This window comes from Erinaceus europaeus, chromosome 8, assembly GCF_950295315.1.
Source record: "Erinaceus europaeus chromosome 8, mEriEur2.1, whole genome shotgun sequence".
Classification (NCBI taxonomy): domain Eukaryota; kingdom Metazoa; phylum Chordata; class Mammalia; order Eulipotyphla; family Erinaceidae; genus Erinaceus; species Erinaceus europaeus.
The window spans coordinates 122,502,270-122,523,645 of record NC_080169.1 but is presented as its reverse complement, the minus strand read 5'-3'; the positions used below and the strand labels follow the sequence as shown (position 1 = coordinate 122,523,645).

Genomic DNA, 21,376 nt, shown 5'->3' with positions numbered 1-21,376 from the left:
ATCCCGTCAGTTAAAACCTTTGCAACAGTTTCTAAGGATGCTTCCACCTTCCCACATGCCTTTTGCCTCTCTCCACCCCTTTCCCAGCCATTTCCATTTCCGACTTGCCACTTCCAGTTTTATCCCATAAAACCCACTTCTGTTCCTGGTTTCTCTCTCTTCTCTTCCTCTCTCTTTTCTCTCCTGCATCCCGACCTGGAGAAGGGCCAGTGTGCAGAGTGGGAGGTGGCCATTGTGGTTTGGTGCCACATGGCCTAACCCGCTGTGCTCACACTCGACTCTGGGGCTCCGCATGAATAAAGAATTGTATTACCACGCTGCCACGAGTTCCTGGTCTCTCTCCCACGAAGCCAGCCCTGCAAGGGGAAACACAGAGTGACACTGGGGCTGGGGTGGGGTTGGGGTTGCACAAAGCAAGGGACTCTGGGAAGGAAAGGAAGGGGGGGCTGACAGGGGGGTTGGGGTTCTAGGTTGGGAGCATGCAGCTACAAATGGAGCCCATGTGTAGACAGACACTTGTGCTGCAAACCATTGACCTCCAAATAAAATGAGAGCAAGACAAAATAAAATGGCCACCAGGAGCAGTGGATTGGTAGTTGAGCCCCAGTGATAAAACTGGTGGCAACTGAAAAAAAAAGTCCCCACCAGGCAAAGGAACCCTCCTGCACTGCTGGTGGGAATGTCAATGGGTTCAGCCCCTGTGGAGAGCAGTCTAGCCCCTGTGGAGAACAGTCTGGGGAACTCTCAGAAGGCTAGAAGTGGACCTGCCCTAGGACCCTGCAATTCATCTCCTGGGGATAGATCCTAAAGATCAAACACATCCATCCAGAAAGATCTGTGTGCACCTGTGTTCATAGCAGCACAATTTGTAATAGCCAAAACCTAGAAGTAATCCAGGTGTCCAATAACAGATGAGTGGCTGAGAAAGTGGTGGTCTAGATACACAATGGAATACTACTCAGCTATGAAGAATGATGAAGTCACCTTCTTCCCCTCCTCTGGGATGGAGCTGGAAGGAATCCTGTGACGTGAGATCAGCCAGAAAGAGAAGGATGAAGATGGGCTAATCTCACTCATTGACAGAAGTTGAGAAATCAGAACAGAATGGGAAACACCAAGCAGAACATGGACTGAGTGTGGTGTCTTGAACCAAAGTAAAGGACTCTGGGGAGGGGGCAGGTGTTCAGGTTCTGGTGCTGATGGTGGAGATGGACCTGGGCTGAGGGGTTAGTGTTTTGCAGAAAATTGAGACATTTTACACATGGACCCTCAGCTGTATTTACTGTTGACTATAAACCATTACCACCCACCAAAAAAAAATGGGTATGCATGTGAGTGGGGAGGCCTCTCCTGATCTTTTCTCATCCTCCTCTTCATCATCCTGCTGGCCTTGTCCTCATTCTGTCCCCATCTCCCATGTGGCCCTTCCTAAGTCATGCTCTCTTCCCACCCCCCTCTGAGGCCTGGCTCCAGAGTGCCTCCCGGACCCGGAGGCCCAGGGTTGGGGAGCCTGGAGTGGGACTGAGAAGTACTCTCTGGGGCTCGGGGGTGGGGACAAGGAAGAAGACATCAGAGATGCAGACTTCCTGCTGTCACTCCTGGAGAGGAAGAATCTGGCCCAGTGCCCCACACCTACAGAGGAGCTGGAAGCCATCAAGAGGAAGCTTTGGGCCATGGAGTAGGCCCAGGGAGCAGGGTCATAAGAGGGACGAGGAGGGTACAGACACTGACCTAGCCCCTCCCCCAATATCCCAAGCAGGTTGCCTTGAGACCCCTCTACAGAAGGTGGAGGCTGACCACGGATCTGTCTATGTGGGCAGCGTGGACTATGAGGGCTCAGATGAGGAGCTGGAGGCCCACTTCAACCACTGTGGGGACATCCACTGGGTCACCATCCTGTGTGACAAGTTCTTTGGACACCCCAAGGGATATGCCTACATTGAGTTTGCCAGCGAAAGCTCCATGCGGGCTGCTGTGGGGCTGGACAGCTGTGTGTTTCGAGGCCACATCATCAAGGTACTGCCCATAAGGACTAACTTCCCAGGGATTAGCTCCACAGGCCGGGGGGGGGGTGGGGCAGGATCCACCTAGGCACCAGGAGTGGACCCTACCTTCGCAATGGCCTCCAAGCAGGGGCCCACTTCAGATGTCAGGGATGGAACCGGGGCTGAGGACAAGTGTCACTGTGGTACTCACCCTATTGATGGGCTGACCTGGAGGGACCCCAGAGACCCCAGGACATTGGGTGCTAGGGTCACCCAGTTGTCCATGGGGGAATGGGAATAGAGGGAGATACAGGTGGTCAGAAGAGCTGCCCCCTGTGCAGACCCAACTCTTTCACTCAGGGAACAGGGAAAGTACTGGAACTCAGACCACCCCCACACCCCACTTGTTATAAGGCAAGATGGCGGTGATGGGCTCCAGGCAGTGAAATGGGCAGGTCTGGGTTCTTCAACTAGTTCATTTTAAAGAAAAAGTCAGTGTGTCTTAAAGCATGAATTATTAAACTTGAATTTTTTTTTTTTTTTATCCTCCAGGGTTATTCCTGGGGTTTGGTGCCTGCACCATGAATCCACTGCTCCTGGAGGCTATTTTTCCTATTTTGTTGCCCTTGTTGTTGTGCTTATTGTTGTTGTTATTGTTGTTATAGCTGTTGTTGTTGTTGGATAGGACAGATAGAAATGGAGATGGGGGCAAAGACAGAGGAGGAGAGAAAGACACCTGCAGACCTGCTTCACTGCTTGCGAAGTGACCTCCTGCAGGTGGCTCGAACCAGGATCCTTACGTCGGTCCAAACTTGAATATTTTTTAAAAGCAAACACACACACACACACACACACACACATACACACGTCCCCACCAGCCCCTCCTCTGGCTTGATGGCTTTGATAGAATGGCACTCAGCTTAGGGGATCTATTCACTTATAGAACTATTGCTGTGTAACCAAGGACAGCTGAGGAGACACAGTGGCAGCCGGGCAAAGAGTCACAAACTTGGAGGGGGCGGGGGGAACCCCTGGACAGAGGGCTTCTGCCCTGGTGACTTCAGGGTTTGGTGAGGGGGGCAGGCAGAAGGTAGTGCCACCCCCCAGGCTTGAAGCTCTCCAACCCTCCCCCTCCCTGTCTGGCCTTTGATGGGATGTCGTCACAGAGGCTGGTTTCTTCTGTGCCCACTGGGTGTTGGTCTCAGCAACCCCTGTCCCCTCCTAGGACAGGAGAGGTGGGACTGGAGAAAGCTCCATCCTCCGGGCAGGCTGGTTTCCCCGGCAACCACTCCCTAGCCTGAGGTGCTGGTCCAAACCTGCCTTCACAAGTACTGATCCACCGAGCATAACAACACTCCCAGCTACACCTCTCTTTCTCGGTTACCTCAGGACGAGCCCAAATATTTTGACAGAAGATGCTTCTAGTACCACCATCCAGGAAATTCCAAGGGTTTGGGGCGGGGAGGGAGGAGAACTGGGAAGCAGGGTGGTGGGTGGAGAGCAAACATGGATGGTGACTAATCTCCCATCATGGGAATGGCCCAATGGGTCTGGCTCTCAGCCATCACAGGATTGGACGCCTGGAGACTCCCCCTCTGCCCCCTCTGCCAAGATTCTCTTTCTTGCAGACTTAAAGGAGCCTCATTTGGGGGCTCTGCTCAATACACAGACTGCAAAAAAAAAAAAAAAAAGGTTAGTTTTCCAAGGAAGACCATCCTGGCATACTTTTTTTTTTTTTTTTTTTTTTTTTAGCAAGACTTGGTTATTTTCTAGGTGAACTAGAAATATATTTTTTTCTGGGGAGATGGTGTCAGAGTTGAGAATAGGAATAGAAAGTTGGATTAGGCCAGAGAGTAGCTCCCAAATGTGAAAAGAAAATATAATTACAATTGACGATTTGCTACATCAATCTGATCCAGGGCCCATATATATATTCATATTTAGCACAGGAGCTGAAAGGATTATATCTACAGAGGGATTTTTCTCCAAAGATCAGTTCTGGGGATTGAACCCAGGATCTCATGCAGTTGGAAAAGAACAGTGTTGTGTCTTTTGGAGCAGGGTGGATGGAACAGGAGGTGATTGTCCTTGGTGATATAGGTGGTGTGTGTGTGGGGGGGGGCAGCAGCTGAGAGTTCTGCTTGGTGGTGGGTTGGAGACGCCCTGGGTTTCCCTGGTCACTTCACCTATCACCCATGGGTGCCTACCTGCACTTAGCAAACCTCACTGAGAGAAGCAGGTGCCCCCCCCAATCCTTGGTGTTGATTAGAGCTAGAGGATGGGAGGGAGCAGGGCACAGAATGTTTCGGAGTCTCTCTGCCTCCCACTGTTTTCGTGAGAAATCTTTGCCACCAGCATCTCTGCTGCAGACAGGGGACATCCGCTCACCACTCCCCTGATGAGGATGGGAGCACTGAGAGCCATGTCGTCACTGTCATGGGGTGGAAAGAAGGAATGCAGGAGCCTGGAGGAGGAGGAGGAGGAGGACAGTGACGTGGGCCTTGGAGCCTCCTGAAGGCTGCCCTCATTTCTCTGCTCCAGAGGTGCTGGGTGTGGGGGGGCAATGGACCTCTGAGTTTCTGTAAAGAGTGAGTGAGTGAGAGAGAAAGAGAGACCACTTCCACAGAGAAGCTGAGCTCACTGAGGAGGCTGCCAGGTCCTGCAGAGATAGATAGATAGATAGATAGATAGATAGATAGATAGGGAAAGAGACTAAACATACTGAGAGGGCTTCCAGGTTTCTGGAGAGAGAGAGAGAGAGAGAGAGAGAGAGAGAGAGAGAGAGAGAGAGAGAGAAAAGAGAAGAAAAAGAGAGAGAGAGAGGCTGAACCCACTGAAGGGGCTGTCTGATCTTGCAGAGAGTGAGAGAGAGCTGTCAGATTCAGGCAAAAATCATTAAACTCATAGCCCCCCTGGAACACACCTAAAATAGACTTCATACCTTCTTTCCACCCTATGATCCCTATTCACATCTGCTTTATTCCTACTTTTAGGTCCCTGCTTATTAAATATTTTGTTCTGCTTTATATATTACTGCTTTTTAGCCACCAAGTTGCAATGCTACCCTGACACCAACGTGACTTTTCTGGGCAGACGCCCTCACCCATGTGTCCTGGAACCCCACCTCCCCAGAGCTCTGCCCCACTAGGGACAGACAGAGACAGGCTGGGAGTGTGGATCCACCTGCCAACACCCATGTCCAGCGGAGAAGCAATTACAGAAGCCAGAACTCCCACCTTCTGCTCCCCATAGAGAATTTGGGTCCCTGCTCCCAGAGGGGGAGAAATGTTAGTGGGAAGGATATGAACTCTAGTACCACCAGGACCCTAAGCGTCTGTTACCAGGAATCTTGTGGTTCTTTTTAAAATTTATTTAAAAAAGGAGACATTAGCAAAACCATAGGATAAGAGGGGTACAGCTTCGCACAATTCCCACCACCCGATCTCTGTATCGAATCCCCTCCCCTGACAGCTTTCCTATTCTTTATCCCTCTGGGAGCATGGACCCAAGGTCATTGTGGGATGCAGAAGGTGGAAGGTCTGGCTTCTGTAATTGCTTCCCCGCTGAACATGGGCGTTGACAGGTCAATCCATACTCCCAGCCTGCCTCTCTCTTTCCCTAGTGGGGCAGGGCTCTGGGGAATTGGAGCTCTAGGACATATTGGTGGGGTTGTCTGTCCGGGGAAGTCTGGTTGGCATCCTGCTAGCACCTGGAACATGGTGGCTGAAAAGAGAGTTAACATACAAAGCCAAACAAATCATTGAACAATCATGAACTTAAAGTCTGGAATAGTGCAGATGAAGTGTTGGGGGTGTCCTCCATTTTGTAGATAGCTAGTAGGCATATTTTAGTTATATTTCAAAGGGCCTGTAGCTATACTAGTTTTTTTTTTTATACTAGTTTTGAGCCTGAAATCTGATATGCAGGTGGATCCAAGTTATTGTCTGGGGAGATGATGTCATGGTTGGAAAAGGGACAGAAAGCTGGATCAGGGAAGAGAATGGCTCCCTAATATGGGAAAGAGGTATAAATATTGTTGACTGTAAACCCCATCGATTTGATGTGGTCTGGGGCCCATATTCAACTTAGGAGCCTATGTGGCCTTTGCATCCCTGTAGATCTGAGCTCACATTCTGTGGTCATGAGTAGGAACGTTCCAAGCTGCCCCAATATCAGGACCCATCTTCCTCAGGTGGGACAGAGAGTATGTTGTCCATCCTCTCTTCGGAGGATGGAACATTCTCTACTGTTGTTGATTCAAGTTGAGGGCAAGGTCCTATGGGGGCTCACAAAGGGGTGTTTTTTGTTGTTCCTGATAGAAATGACCTGTTACAATGGAGAGAAGAATTTATTTGAGGTCTAGGCCCATCATGTCTGTTTGGGAATCTTAGGACTCCCCGACTTGAGCCCCAGCTGATGGGGTGGACTGATAGTGACCCTAAAAGTCATTATTAAAGTATGCCAGTCTGTTGCCCTTATTCAGCTTTTGCAGTCCTTGCTTTGATAAGGTTAGCTTTGGAGTGAGTGAGAGAACTGTAATAGGAAGTAGGTGAGGAGGGTATCTAAGTCGAATTAGATAGTATTTCATTAGGAACTTCATACTGACTCACTGAAGACTATTGTGTACTTTTGCTTTCAGGTGTATATTTTGCCCTAGTTTATGGATACATGTGAACATATGCTCTATCTCATGGGACCTGGTCTATTATCTAGGTTTTGGGACTTTGTTAGGAAGTGAACCGCCTGGAATGGAATTAGAGATTCCTATGAAAAGAAAGGTCTCATCTGAGTAATGAGGCTGAAGGGTTGTCATTCCACAGCTGAAGTCTCTGGACACAGTCTGAAGTGAAGCATGCTGGGGTGGCACTTGTTGCGTTGATTAGGTTGGAATCGGCGAATGCAATATTATTTGATATGAATTGAGAGAAGTATGCAGGAAAGTGAGCCCCACTCTAAGGTTCCAGGAAATACAGGCTCTATAGTGGAAATGTGAGGTTCCTGCTGTCTTAGGGTTCAAGAAGACAATAGATAGTTATTGTTATCACATTATTTGGTAATTGGGTTAACTTTGAAAAATTCCTTTGTTAGGATTTGCTGTATCATACACAACATCACCATAATTTATGTCCTTTGACATTATTTGTATATAGCTGTACCACTGGTTGCTTCTGTTCTCTCTGGTCTAGGATTCTGAGAGAGTCAACATATCGAAGACTCAGCCTATATATTAAGAAGACTTAGTCTGTGCTTTAAAAAGTTTGAGACATACAATCAATTTTTCCCCTTTCATATTAATTAAATGGTGATTTATATGACTATAATTTAATAGGAGTGTACATAAATACCATTCCTACCACCAAAAGTCTGTGTCCCATCCCCCCCCCCCCTGGGAAGTTGAACATCTACCCTCACCCTCACCCCAGGGATTTTTACTTTGGTGGCCTACTCCAGATTTAGTCAAATCCTGCTTTTAGTTACCCTCTCTGTTTTTCTTTCTCAACTTCTGTTGATGAGTGGGATCATCCCATACTCATCTTTATCTTTCTTAGCTCACTTAACATAATTCCTTCTAGCTCCGTCCAGGATGGGTCAGAGAAGGTGGGTTCATTGTTCTTAATAGTGTTGGTCTGCTTCTAAATTCTGCTTCTAAGACCCATTTTGTTACATTGCTTGAGGCTGTGGTCTATTTACATCATCATTGTTTTCATTGGTTTAATCCCCACTGGTTCCCACACTATTTTCCTTCTGTCCACCCCCTATTCTACGTATTTCCTTTTCCTGACACTTCCGCCTCAGGAGACATAAAAGACAGAGCTTTCTAATGAAGAGAGATGAGAAGAGATTAGATTGTTGAACTGCATCCCTGCTCGTCAATAAAGATTGAACTGTGTTCCCAGCTCAGCCATGAGTCCCTGGTCCTCTGTCTCCTGCCCATGAAGCTGGACTGGCAATTGGTGCCCTGAACTGGGACCGACAAATGGCACCCTGAACAGGTTTCTTATGACTGTGATCGTAGAGCTTGGGAGATGCACGGAGATTTCTCCTTGGACTTTCTGGACTTCCTCTAGCATGTTTCCCGTGAAGAAGGACTACTCTAACTTGAAGAGCATTATCCAGTACCCTGGCAGTCCCCATGAATGGAGACACGTGGTTAGTTCTACCCTCCTTATTTGATTCTTTCTTCGATGGGAAGACACTTTTAAAAACAGATGCCTGCAATCCTGCAGGAACAGTCAGAAACACCCTAAGTGGAATTATGAGGAGCTTTTTGGATTAGGATGCCCTCCAGGGACTCATGATACTACATGGTGAGATCCAAATAATCTGGTTCAAGGTGAAAAAAAAAAACCAAAAAACTACCTACCGCTTTTCTCTTAATTCCCCCCTCATTGTTCTCTCTGAATATATTAAGTTTGCTGTCTGCTTTCAGTTGCGTTTCATAAGAGAGTGATTTGAATGACTGAATTTTTGTATGACATTGACTTAAAAAAATGCTCGACACAGCCATAATTTCTAGAGACATCCAGAAACAATCCAAAAAAACTGTTTTTTCCTCTTTTGATTTTTTTACGTCTTGGTATAAATCTGAAACGTTTAATCCTGAAAACTGTATGAGTTATGGGTGGGGTAGATAGTACAATGATTATGCTAATGATTCTCATGCCTGAGGCTTCTAACCATGGTTCTTCTGTTTAACTTTCCAAATTTTATTGAGTTTAAACTGTTCCAATTATAATGGAGGACTTCCAATTATAATGGAGTTATCAATTATAGTAAACTTCTAATCTGCTGCAAGTTTTGTTTGACAAGTAAGTGAATTACAGCTGTCAAGTCTTCACATGAAAAAGCATCTGCTCAAATGAAATCCCCGGAAATCCATTTGGACCCCTGTTCTCTGACATCACCCACAAGATGGCACGACTACAGCAGCCCCCCCCAAAAAAAAAAAAAAACCAATGATGTGACCTGGCATGACCTGAAGAAACTGATTCACAGACTCCAAAGCTCACTCTCTATAGAAAAATGGAATTCCGGTGGCTGACCTTCCCCATCGAGACAGACGTGCAGCATTTCATCCCCTGGCATTTCATCCGTGGTCATCTGCTTTGGACTGACACTTCTATTGGATTTACTGGTACACCTCTTGGGCACTTTACACAACTTTACAGCAGTTTCCCTTTATGCTGCTGGGTTTCTCAAAGACTGACCGCAGCAGTCCATGGACTTTGCAGCCAGCTGCCCTGGGACTCTATAGGTCCTGCCCACAGAGGCAGGAAACGCCCTTTGAGGCAATAGATGCCCCCAGAGGCAAGAAATGGCCTTTCGCCTGCTAGGTTTGCCCTTTGAGGTAGGAAACGCCCCCCTCAGGCCTCTCCTTGGCATCACACTGGTTCTTGCTGCTCTCTTACTTGTTCTTCCATGTCTTGTGCCAGTTATTTTGAAAATGCCTGTACGATATAGGTTTCTGTTCACCCCACAGTCCTGATACTATGGCAATTTGTTAAAAACAAAGGGGGATATGTTGGTATACTTCTAAATTCTGCTTCTAAGACCCCCTTTTGTTACATTGCTTGAGGCTGTGGTCTATTTACATAACCATTGTTTTCATTGGTTTAATCCCCACTGGTTGGCGTGATAGTTTCCTTCTTCCCACCCCCTATCCTATGTACTTCCTCTTCCTGACACTTCCGCCTCAGGAGACATAAAAGACAGAGCTTTCTAATGAAGAGAGATTAGAAGAGATTAGATTGTTGAACTGCATCCCCGCTCGTCAATAAAGATTGAACTGCGTTCCCAGCTCAGCCATGAGTCCCTGGTCGTCTGTCTCCTGCCCATGAAGCTGTACCGGCAACTGGTGCCCTGAACTGGGACCGACATATAGCTGCATAGTATTCCATTGTGTATATGTACCACAGCTTTCTCAGCCACTTATCTGTTGTTGAGCACCTGGGTTTCTTCCAGGTTTAAGCTATTGTGAATTGTGCTGCTATGAACATAGGTGTACAAAGGAATCTTGTTTTTATAACATCACTGAAAGGGAAGCAAATCTGGAAAACACCAGAGGAAGGAAAGAAGGAAGGACACTTGGTAGTAGTAATAGGTATAGATGTGACTTAGAAAGGACTTGAAACAGTCCCACAGAAAGGAGAGTGACAGATACCAAGTTGCCCTGTATCTGGGATGCTGGGAGAGAGTGACGGATACCAAGTCGCCCTGTATCTGGGATGCTGGGAGAGAGTGACGGATACCAAGTCGCCCTGTATCTGGGATGCTGGGAGAGAGTGACGGATACCAAGTCGCCCTGTATCTGGGATGCTGGGAGAGAGTGACGGATACCAAGTCGCCCTGTATCTGGGATGCTGGGAGAGAGTGACGGATACCAAGTCGCCCTGTATCTGGGATGCTGGGAGAGAGTGACGGATACCAAGTCGCCCTGTATCTGGGATGCTGGGAGAGAGTGACGGATACCAAGTCGCCCTGTATCTGGGATGCTGGGAGAGAGTGACGGATACCAAGTCGCCCTGTATCTGGGATGCTGGGAGAGAGTGACGGATACCAAGTCGCCCTGTATCTGGGATGCTGGGAGAGAGTGACGGATACCAAGTCGCCCTGTATCTGGGATGCTGGGAGAGAGTGACGGATACCAAGTCGCCCTGTATCTGGGATGCTGGGAGAGAGTGACGGATACCAAGTCGCCCTGTATCTGGGATGCTGGGAGAGAGTGACGGATACCAAGTCGCCCTGTATCTGGGATGCTGGGAGAGAGTGACGGATACCAAGTCGCCCTGTATCTGGGATGCTGGGAGAGAGTGACGGATACCAAGTCGCCCTGTATCTGGGATGCTGGGAGAGAGTGACGGATACCAAGTCGCCCTGTATCTGGGATGCTGGGAGAGAGTGACGGATACCAAGTCGCCCTGTATCTGGGATGCTGGGAGAGAGTGACGGATACCAAGTCGCCCTGTATCTGGGATGCTGGGAGAGAGTGACGGATACCAAGTCGCCCTGTATCTGGGATGCTGGGAGAGAGTGACGGATACCAAGTCACCCTGTATCTGGGATGCTGGGAGAGAGTGACGGATACCAAGTCACCCTGTATCTGTGATGTTGGGAGAACTATTGCAGTTTTTCTTTTTTGCCTCTAGGGTTACTGCTGGGGCTCAGTGCTGGCATTATGATTCTTCCACTCCTGGTGGCCATTTTTCCATTTTATTGGATAAAATAGAGAGAAATGGGAAGAGAGGGGGAGAGAAAGACAGACACCTGTAGACCTGCTTCACTACTTGTGAAGCGACTCCCCTGCAGGCGGGGAGCTGGGGGCTTGAACCAGGGATCTCTTGTGCTTCGCACTATGTGTGCTTAACCCAGTGCGCCATCACATGACCCCTTTCAACTTGTTTTCCATTGGCTTCTGGGGAAAAGGAAAAGGGATTTTTTTTGAGGGAGAGCTTTTTTTTTTCTACTCAAAAATTGTGGTTGCCACGTTATTTATCCAACTGACACAAATGAAATTTGAGGAGCTAGCTGCACCCCTGTGTTCATGACAGCCCAGTCCAGGAGACAAAGTGAACGCCCGCTGACAGACTCTGGATCAAAAAGTGGTGGTTCATATCCTAGACAGACAGCAGCCGGCTCCGTCACGAACAGTGACCCTGTCTCTTTCAGGCCCCAATGGATGGATGGGGCTGGAGGTGGTGATACCAAGAGAAACCGGGAGGAAGGTGCAAGACAGCCCCTGTTTGGTTTCACTCATGTGCAAACTATAAGTAACCAGAGTCAACCGGTCTGCGGAAATTCTGGCTAACAAACCGACATTTAGAATCTGCGGGAACGCTGTGGCACTTGTGTGTGAGAATCGCCAGTTTGTCCTTTTCTTTCTGATTTACCTCTCCCAGCCGGAGCCCATGCCAGCACCTCATAGAAGAAGGCAAGAACTTATTATTATTTTATTTAAATTTAAAAATATTTATTTATTCCCTTTTGTTGCCCTTGTTGTTTTATTGTTGTAGTTATTATTGTTGTTGTTGATGTCGTTCATTGTAGGATAGGGCAGAGAGAAATGGAGAGAGGAGGGGAAGACAGAGAGGGAGAGAGAAAGACAGACACCTACAGACCTGCTACACCGCCTGTGAAGCGACTCCCCTGCAGGAGGGGAGCCGGGGGCTCGAACTGGGATCCTTATGCCGGTCCTTGCACTTTGCATCATTCATGTCATGTGTGCTTAACCCGCTGTGCTACCGCCCGACTCCCTATTATTATTATTAACTTTTATTGGGGGGGTTACTGGTTCACAGTAAATACAGTGGCTGGTCCATGTGGAATATTTCTCAGTTTTCTGCAAAGCACTCTCCCCTGAGCCGAGGCCTCCTCCACCACCAGCAGCCAGGACCTGCTTCACCTGTCCTTTGCTTTGGTGGAACACACCAAACCCAGTCAAAGTTCTGCTTTCTTTAAATTTTTTTTTTTTTATTGTGTCGGGCTGAGCTTCACTGACGGGAGACAGACGACCAGGGACTCATGGTTGAGCTGTACGCAGTATCTCTTTATTCATGCAGGACGCAGCGCAATCTATACCAAGCTAAGCTAAACTCAAAACTACAAACAATCTTGTCCTTATAAATATACTAGCCCAGTAGGGTGGGAACAGGATGTGACGCAGAGAGGGTGGAGAGAAAAGTGACTGGTGAAAATCAGGGTGTGACAAGGAGAGGGGGCGGAGCAAAAACATATCATGAACCAGTGGGGATTGAACCAATGCCCTGCAGTGGTTATGTAAATAGAATACAGTAGTTATGTAAATAGAATGCAGTGTTAAGCAGGGGGGATTTAAACCAAATGAAACAGAAGGGGTTTTTAGAAGCATACCAACATCATTGGGGGATTAACGGTTTACAGTCAACGGTAAAATACAGTAGTTTGCACATGCATAACGTTTCCCAGTTTTCCGCTGAACAATTCAGCCCCCACTAGGTCCTCCTCCGCCATCAGCACCAGGACCTGAAAGTCCACGCCCACCCCAGAACCCTCGCTTTGGTGCAATATGCGAACTCCAGTCCAGGTTCTGCTTTGCGTCTCCCCTTCTGTTCTGACTTCTCACCTCCTGTCCATGAAAGAGATCATCCCATCCTCACCCTTCTCTTTCTGGCTGATCTCACTTCACATGGTTCCTTCAAGCCTTCATCTCTCTTTCCCTCCCTCCCTTCCTCCCTCCCTCCCTCTCTCTCTTCTTCAGATGAATTAGTGTCACCTGCTCACAGGGACCACATCCTCTTCGTCCACTCACCCATCCTTGAACACTGGGGCCGTTGATTTCTAGATCCAGCTGTCATAAACAGTGCTGCAGTAGGCAGAGGCATCAGACAACTTTTTCAACTTGCTGTTTTAGGGTCTTTGGCTACAGACCTGGGTCAAGGGGGGTGTTAAAAGTCGTCTCCTGTGGGGGCCAGGAGACAGTTTACCAGGCAGAGCACACACTTCGTCACACGCAAGGATCTGAGTTTGAGTTCCCGAGCCACCTTGTGGGAGGGATATGCACATGGGAAGTTCCCTCCTTCTTTCCTTCCTTTCTTTTTCTCTGTCTTTCCCTTCCTTCCTTCCTTCCTTCCTTCCTTCCTTCCTTCCTTCCTTCCTTCCTTCCTTCCTTCCTTCCTGTTGTTGGGGCTCGGTGCCGGCACTACGAATTCACTGCTCCTGGCCAGCCATTTTTCCATTTTATGGGATAGGACATGCAGAGATTGAAAGAGGAGGGGAGATAGAGAGGGAGAGAGAAAGAGAGACACCTCCAGACCTGCTTCACCATTTGTGAAGCTTTCCTCCCTGCAGGAGGGGAGCCGGGGGCTTGAGCCCGGGGCCTTGTGCTCAGTACTATGTGCGTTTAACCGGGTGCACCACTGCCCAACCCCGGGGGGAAATTTCATGAATGGTAGAACAGTGCTGTGCTGTTTGTCCTTCTCTCTGTCACTGACAGAAGAGTTAAAGTCAAGCAGGCGTTTTGCAGCTAGAATGCTCTCCATTGCCACCCCCGTGGGACAAGGCCTGGCTCCAGTCACGACGAGGAGGTGGACCCTTCCTCTGCCAGAACCTTCCTGGCTGCGCCCTGGAGGGCAGACAGGGAGCTGGCAGGGTGATGACACCGTGAATCATGCCATTTGTCCTCGGTCCAAATTGGGGATCTGCCACTGACAGAACCGGAACAAGCCTCGACCTCATTATACAAGGGAAGGGAAGACAATAGAGCCACCTGGGGGGGGGGGTGCAAAGAGCCGGGCGGGGAGGGGGTGCAGAGCTGCGGCTGTCAGCCCCAGCACGGAGACTCTCAGCGCTGTGAGCAATGAACCCACAGATCCTCCCCTCCCCACCGTGACAAGCAAAAGGCTGGGAGAAAAGGTTAAGTGGAAGCCACATATGTCAGGGACGGTTAAGCTCACACGTTGCCAAGCTCAAGGACCCAGGTTCGAACCTGTGGGGGAAGGGGAGGCTTTTCACGAGTAGTGAAGCAGGTCTGCTGATCTCTCTGTCTTTCTCTCCCCTTTCTTTCCCTCCCCTCTCAATTTCTCTCTGCCTTACCGAAATAGAAATAAAAGGGTGGGGTGTGTGTATGTGTGTGTGGGGGAAGGAACAATGTCAGCTGGGTGTAGTGGGCTCTTAGTGTCCTCAATGAGCCCCAGGGATGACCCTGGTGAAAAACAAAGAAAAATAAAAAGGTTTAAAAGGTACAGATGTGGGGACTGAGGAAAGAAATCTCTAAGGCAGAATCCAGGCGACGCTGAGTATGATTTCTGTTTATTTTCGGAGTTGGAGCCTTGCCCAGAGGTAATTTCACCATTCCTGGTAGAGTTATTCATTCAGACACACAGGGAGAGAGGCAGAGAGAGGAGAAAAGACACGGCACTCATGGGTGCTGGAGCTGACTGTCTGTCTGTCTATCACCTATTATTTTATTAGCGATTTAATAGTGATTGATAAGATTGTGGAACAAGAGGAGTACAATTCCACACAGTTCCCACCACCAGAGTTTCATGTCCCATCCCCTCCATTGGAAGCTACCCTGTTCTTTATCCCTCTGGGAGTCTGGACCACAGATCTTTATGGGGAGCAGAAGGTGGGAGTTGTGGCTTCTGTAGTTGCTTCTTCACTGGACATGGGTGTTGGCAGGTGGATCCACACCCCCAGCCTGTGTCTGTCTGTCCCTAGTGGGGCAGGGCTCTGGGGAGGGGAGGCTCCAGGACACACGGGTGAGGCCGTCTGCCCAGGGAGGTCATGCCAGGAAGGTCAGGTGGCCGTCTGCCAAGGAGGTCAGGTGGTGTCATAGTAGCACCTGGAACTTAGTGTCTGAAAAAAAGCATTAAGATACAAAGAAGAACAAACTGTTTAATAATCAGGAACCTGAAGGTAAGAATATAGCAGATGAAAATTTGAGTCTTCATGTTGGAAGAAGCTCGGAAGTGTATTGTACGTCTGTTCCAAGGGGGTCCATGGTTTTTACTGATTTTTACCTGAGCTTGGCAGCTAACATGCAGGTGGGCTAGGAGTATTATCTGGGAAGATGCTCTCTCTGTTTTTAAGACTTATTTTAAATGATTTCACATGGTCTGTGTAGAGAGTCTCACGAGAGGGAGGAGAGGACCAGACACCTGGAGACACTCACCCTGGAGCCTCGGCCTGCAAGTCCTGAGCTCTGCCTGCTGAGCTAGCTCCCCGGCCACCCTCCCCTCATATATTTTTTTCTGCATTTTAAATGTTTCTCTGGTGGGAGCACGATGACTCTTATGCCCTTGAGAGCTTCATGGAAGCAGAGAACATGGTGTGACTCAGCAGGGCGGCTGGGCCCAGGGATGGGGGCTGCCTCTGTGGAGACAGGTCCATCCAGGCTGGTGTGTGGCTCTGGGCATGGTGAAACAGGTGGGGAGGAGAAGAGAGGAGAAGGGGAAGGAGAGAGGGAGAGAGGGAGAGAGGGAGAGAGAAAGAGGGAGGGAGGGAGGGAGAGAGGGAGAGAGAGAGAGAGAGAGGCAGAACGAGGAAGGGAGGGGAGAGGGAGACAGAGACAGAGACAGAGACAGAGGAGAAGAGAGGTGGTGAAGATGGAAAGGCCAACAGGGAGGTAGAGAGAGGGGGTTAGGGGATATGGAAGGAAGGAGGCAGGTGGAAGAGGAGGGTGAGTGGGAGACAGAGGAACAAGGAGGAAGAGAGGGAGAGAGAGGGAGAGGGAGAGGGGAGGAGGGTGGATAGAGGGAGGGAGAGGGAAGAGGTGAGGGGAAGAGAGAGAGATGGAGGGAGAGGGAGAGAGGGAGAGAGGGTAGAGAGAGGGAGTGGGAGAGGGGAGAGAGGAGGGAGAGACAGGAAGAGAGACACACACAGAGATAGAGAGGAAGAGAGAGAGGGAAGGGAGGGAGAGGGAGAGGGAGAGGGAGGGGGGACTGGCAGTGGGCAGGTGTCTGTGGGAGGCCCTGGGGCTTCCTGTATTTTTCTTGGGGTGCTGTCCCTCCCCATCCCGACTTGCGCCCCAGTCAGGCCACCCTGTCCTGGCTGCATCCCCTGTCCTGTGATGTGACCGGTAGGTATCCTCCTTGCAGCTTGCAGACTGGCCGGGGGGGCATTGGCTGAGCTCCTCTGCGGGGGTGACCCTGGCCCCGGCCACGGGGCGGGATGCTGGGCTGACCCCTGGCTGCCTGCTCTGGCCGTTGTTCGAGTCCCCCGGGACCCCTGCTCGGGGGCCATCAGGAGCCCCACCCTGAGAGCTCCAGCCCAGGCGGCCACGGTCACCTGCCCGAGGCCGGGGTGGGGGTGGGGGTGGGGGGGCAGCCGCAGGCCCCAGGAGGACGTGGTGGAGGAGACAGAGTCGTGTCCCCTGCGTGGCCAGGACCAGACCTAGCCCGCCTGGTCAGAGCGTGTCTCTCCTTCTCTCTGTCTCACCGTTCTGTGTCTGTCACTGTCTCTTTTTCTCTCCTTCTCTGTGTCTCACTGTCTCTGTTGTTCTCTCACTCGCTCTATTTTCTCCCTTCCTCTTTCTATCTCTGTTCTCTCATTCTGCCTCACTGTCTCCTTTTCCTGCCTGTCTCCCTCTCCACCACTTTCTTTTTAAAAATTTTTTTTACATTTATTGATTTATTTTCCCTTTTTTGTTGCCCTTGTTGTTTTTCATTGTTTTGTTGCTGTTATTGATGTTGTCGTCGTTGGATAGGACAGAGAGAAATGGAGAGAGGAGGGGAAGACAGAGAGGGGGAGAGACAGACAGACACCTGCAGACCTGCTTCACCGCCCGTGAAGCGACTCCCCTGCAGGTGGGGATCCGGGGGCTCGAACTGGGATCCTCACGCCGGTCCCTGCGCTTGGCGCCACGTGCGCTTAACCCGCCGTGCTACCGCCTGGCTTCCTCTTTGTTTTCTTTCTGCCTCACCATCTCTGACTGCCTCACTTTTGTCATTTGTCCCTATTTCACTGTCTCTTTTTCGTCTCCACTGTTCTCTGACTGTCTTTCTGTCTCTTTTCTCTGCCTCCCTCTCTCTGTCTCACTGTCGCTGACTCACTATCTCTTTCCTTCTCTGTCTCTGCCCGTCTCTCTTCCATGTCAGGCTCCCCCCACCTCAGGAAGCTCCCATCTGGCCTGCACCCCAAATCAACGCCCATCTGTGCTGCTCCCTTGGAGGCTGAGCTTCACAGCTGTCTCCTCCCAATGTCCCCATCTGGGAACACGCCCAGCTCACTGCCCCCCACCTGCACCTGCCCTCTCCTCCCTCCTCTGCACCCACCCACGAGCCTGGGGCTTTAGGAAAAGAGAAGAAGTAGTGGGATCCTTCTAGATCCTTCTGGGACCTGCCTCTGCTCTGCACCCCGAGCCTCCCCAGCCCTGCCGTCTCCAGGGCAGTTTTCAGAGCCTGCTCCCTGGTCCCACCCGGACTCTCCCTGCTGTCACTGCCTCCACCCGGTCCAGTAGGGGTGAGGCCACACTCCCTGTGGGGGTCCCCCCTTCCTGTCTCACCCTCCACAGCTGCCCTTTCTCCTCCCCCCCAAAGGGTCCCTCTCTGCCTGCCCCCACCCATCAGTGAACCTCAGCCAGGTCTGTGCCAGCCCCCTGTGCCCCCAGCCACACCCCTGAGCCCCCCTCCCATTTAAAGCCATTTTCTCCAGAGTCAGTGCCCTCCATGGATACCCAGGGGCTTCTCCCCCTGTTCCTGGGGTGACTCAGAACAGAGCTCCCCAGGACACTTGGTGGTTGTTAAAAGAAGTGGGTGAGGCCGGGAAGGAAAGAAGGAGGTAGGTGCAGAGCAGGGTGGGGTGGAGAGGAGGCTGGCAGTGCCCGAGCTGGTGACCTGGCATCACAGGTGGGGAGGGCAGACTGCCGTTCTCCTCTTGTTCTGAGGGTGGGGAGCCCTCTTTGCTCCCAGGCTCATGGCCCCACCGGAGAAATGAGGCAGGTGGGTTGGCACCCAGTCAGCCTGTAGCCTGGCACCCAGTGTGCATGCTGGTCCTGGCTCTGGAGGAGCCTGGGGGGTAGAGAGAGACCCTCAAGCTGCTGACCGCTGGGGTGACACCATTGGTGCCCCAGAGGGCAGCCTCAGGGGGTCAGCAGGGTGAGCAGGGACAGTGGCCACTGAAGAGACTTTGTCCTCAGACGGGTGACCAAGGCCCTGGGTGACTACAGAGGCACCCCGGGGAGGCCTTTCGGAGGTGACATTGGAGCCCAGACCTCGGCAGCACGGGCACAGCTGAGTGAGAGGCACAGGAGGCTGCCAGGTGCAAGGAGGACCCCAGGCCTCCTGCCATCAACTGTTGCCATGGAAACACTGAACCAGAGAGCCCCATGTCCAGGCTGCAGGTCAGAGAAGGCTGGAGGGGGGACCCCGTGATGGACTTGGGGCCTGGGGGTGCAGAAGAAGGGGTGGGGGGTTGTCTCACCCACCCACCCCAGGGTCTTTTACTTTGGTGCAATACGCCAATTCCAGTTCAGGTTCTACTTGTATTTTCTTTTCTGATCTTGTTTTTCAACTTCTGCCTGAGAGTGAGATCATCCCATATTCATCCTTCTGTTTCTGACTTATTTCACTTAACATGAATTTTTCAAGGTCCATCCAAGATCGGCTGAAAACGGTGAAGTCACCATTTTTTACAGCTGCATAGTATTCCATGGTGTATCTAGACCACAACTTGCTCAGCCACTCATCTGTTGTTGGACACCTGGGCTGCTTCCAGGTTGTGGCTATTACACATTGTGCTCTCCTTCTTCTTATCCTTCTCCTCTTTCTCCTCCTCCCTTCCTTCCTCCTCCTCCTTCTCCCCTTCTTCTCTTCCTCCTTCTTCTTCTCCCCTCTTCCTCTTCTGCTTTTCTTCCTCCTCCTTCTTCATCTTTTTCTTCCCTTTATCCTCCTCCTTCTCCTCTCAAGTTCATGTCTCAGTTCTGTAGATGCCACATATGAGCCTTTCATCTCCTGACTGATTTCACTAGGCATCATCACCTCCAGTTCCATCCATTTTGTCCCAAAGGACACAATCTCATCTTTTTGATGGCAGAGTAGTACTCCATGGAGTCTATACCCCATAACTTCTCTGTCTAGCCATCTGATGATGGACATTTAGGCTGTGCCCACCCTTTGGCTCTTGCGAATAATGCAGCTGTGAGCACAGGGGCCCACACGTCCCTTCTCATTGGTGTCCGTCCACTGGATGAAAGCCTGAGAGCGAGATTGCTGGGCTACAAGGTGATTCCAGGCTGCTTTGTTTAGGGAGACCAGTCACATCTTTATCCTGTCGAAGCCACTGCCCTTGTGTCTTTATGATGTGATGTATTCGATCTGAACTCAGTGCACATGAAAGCATGAGAGATGTCCCGCCACATGGGGTCAAGCAAAGATTGATGCAGTTCAACCGACACCAGTCAGCCAAACAACACCTCCAGTCTGAGAAAAAATAGCGACCAAATCCAAAGGAAAAAGAAAGAGAAAGGAAAAAAAAAGGGAAAGAAAAAATAGACGATTACACAAATCTACTGTCCACTGTAGATTCTAGGGACAGTACGAGGATAAAGGGAAGTAGAGAAGAGAGAGAGAGGGACACACACACACACACACACACACACACACACACACACACACACACAGGGTCCACTCTGAGTCAGATTTCTTCCCCCAAATAACTCACAGACGAGTATCAGTGATTTCAGAAAGCAAAAGGAGGAAGGAAGAAGATAAGAACGAGAAAAAAAAAAGAGCAGTGAAAGGAAAGTTTTTTTTTTTTTTTTTTTTTTTGATTTAGCTAGGAGCTGGAAAAAAGGTGAGTGGAGGGAAGAGGTAGAAACAAGTTCCTCTCACACTGGCTGGGACAGCCAGTCACCTAGCTGGGTGATGGGGTGGGGAGCCGCTGCCCTGCGCTGGCTGTGTCCTCACTGGACCCGGCGGAGCTGATGGCGGAGGTGATGGCGGAGGTGTGCGGCGCCACCTGGTGGACACACGGCAGACAGCAAGCCTGTCCTGGAGCCAAGCTGGGGATCTGGGAGGCTCGGATACTTTGCCTGGTGAGACCCCCGCCCCTACTAGGGAAAGGTAGAGACAGATTGGGGTGTGGGTCCACCTGCCGACGCCCATGTCCAGTGGAGAAGCAGTTACAGAAGCCAGACCTCTCACCTTCTGCTCCCCCCATGAAGAATTTGGGTCTAGACTTCCAGACGGATAAAGAACAAGGAAGCTTCCAATGGAGGGGAGGGGATATGGTATGCTGGTGGTGGGGATTATATGAATGGTACCTCTGTTATCCTATCATCTTGTCGACCATTATTCAATCATTAATATTAGAAAAAGACGTTGAAAAATAAGAAAACACCAAGCAGAACTTGAACTGGAGTGGGTATATTGCACCCAAGCAGAGGACTCTGGGGTGGTGGTGTGGGGCGGGGGAGGGCTCAGGTCCTGGAACAGGATGGCAGAGGAGGACCTAGTGTGGGTTGAATTGTTCTGTGGAAAACTGGGAAATGTTACTCATGTACAAACTTTCCTATTTTACTGTTGACTGTAAACCATCAATCGCCCAATAAAGGAAAAAAAAAAAAAGGCAGATGCTGCCATGATTCCATTCAGACTTCTTCCCTGGGCAGACGCCCTCACCCATGTGTCCTGGAGCCTCCCCTCCCCAGAGCCCTGCCCCACTAGGGACAGACAGACACAGGCTGGGGGTGTGGATCCACCTGCCAACACCCATGTCCAGTGGAGAAGCAATGACAGAAGCCAGAACTCCCACCTTCTGCACCCCATAAAGACTTTGGGTCCAGGCTTCTAGAAGGATAAAGAACAGGGGAAGCTTCCAATGGAGGGAGTGGGACATGGAACTCTGGTCGTGGGAACTGTGTGGAATTATATCCCTCTTATACCACAATCTTGTGAATCATTATTAAATCACTAATA

General features: G+C 50.3%; 1 long non-coding RNA gene and 1 pseudogene across 1 annotated transcript in view; both read left to right on the top strand.

The window, feature by feature from the left end:
- LOC132539958 (uncharacterized) overlaps positions 1-21,376 on the top strand; it is a 417,285-nt gene that overhangs the window by 100,691 nt on the left and 295,218 nt on the right. The gene's annotated exons all lie outside the window — the stretch shown is intronic.
- On the top strand, positions 1,417-2,091 carry LOC103125808 (embryonic polyadenylate-binding protein 2-like; annotated as a pseudogene).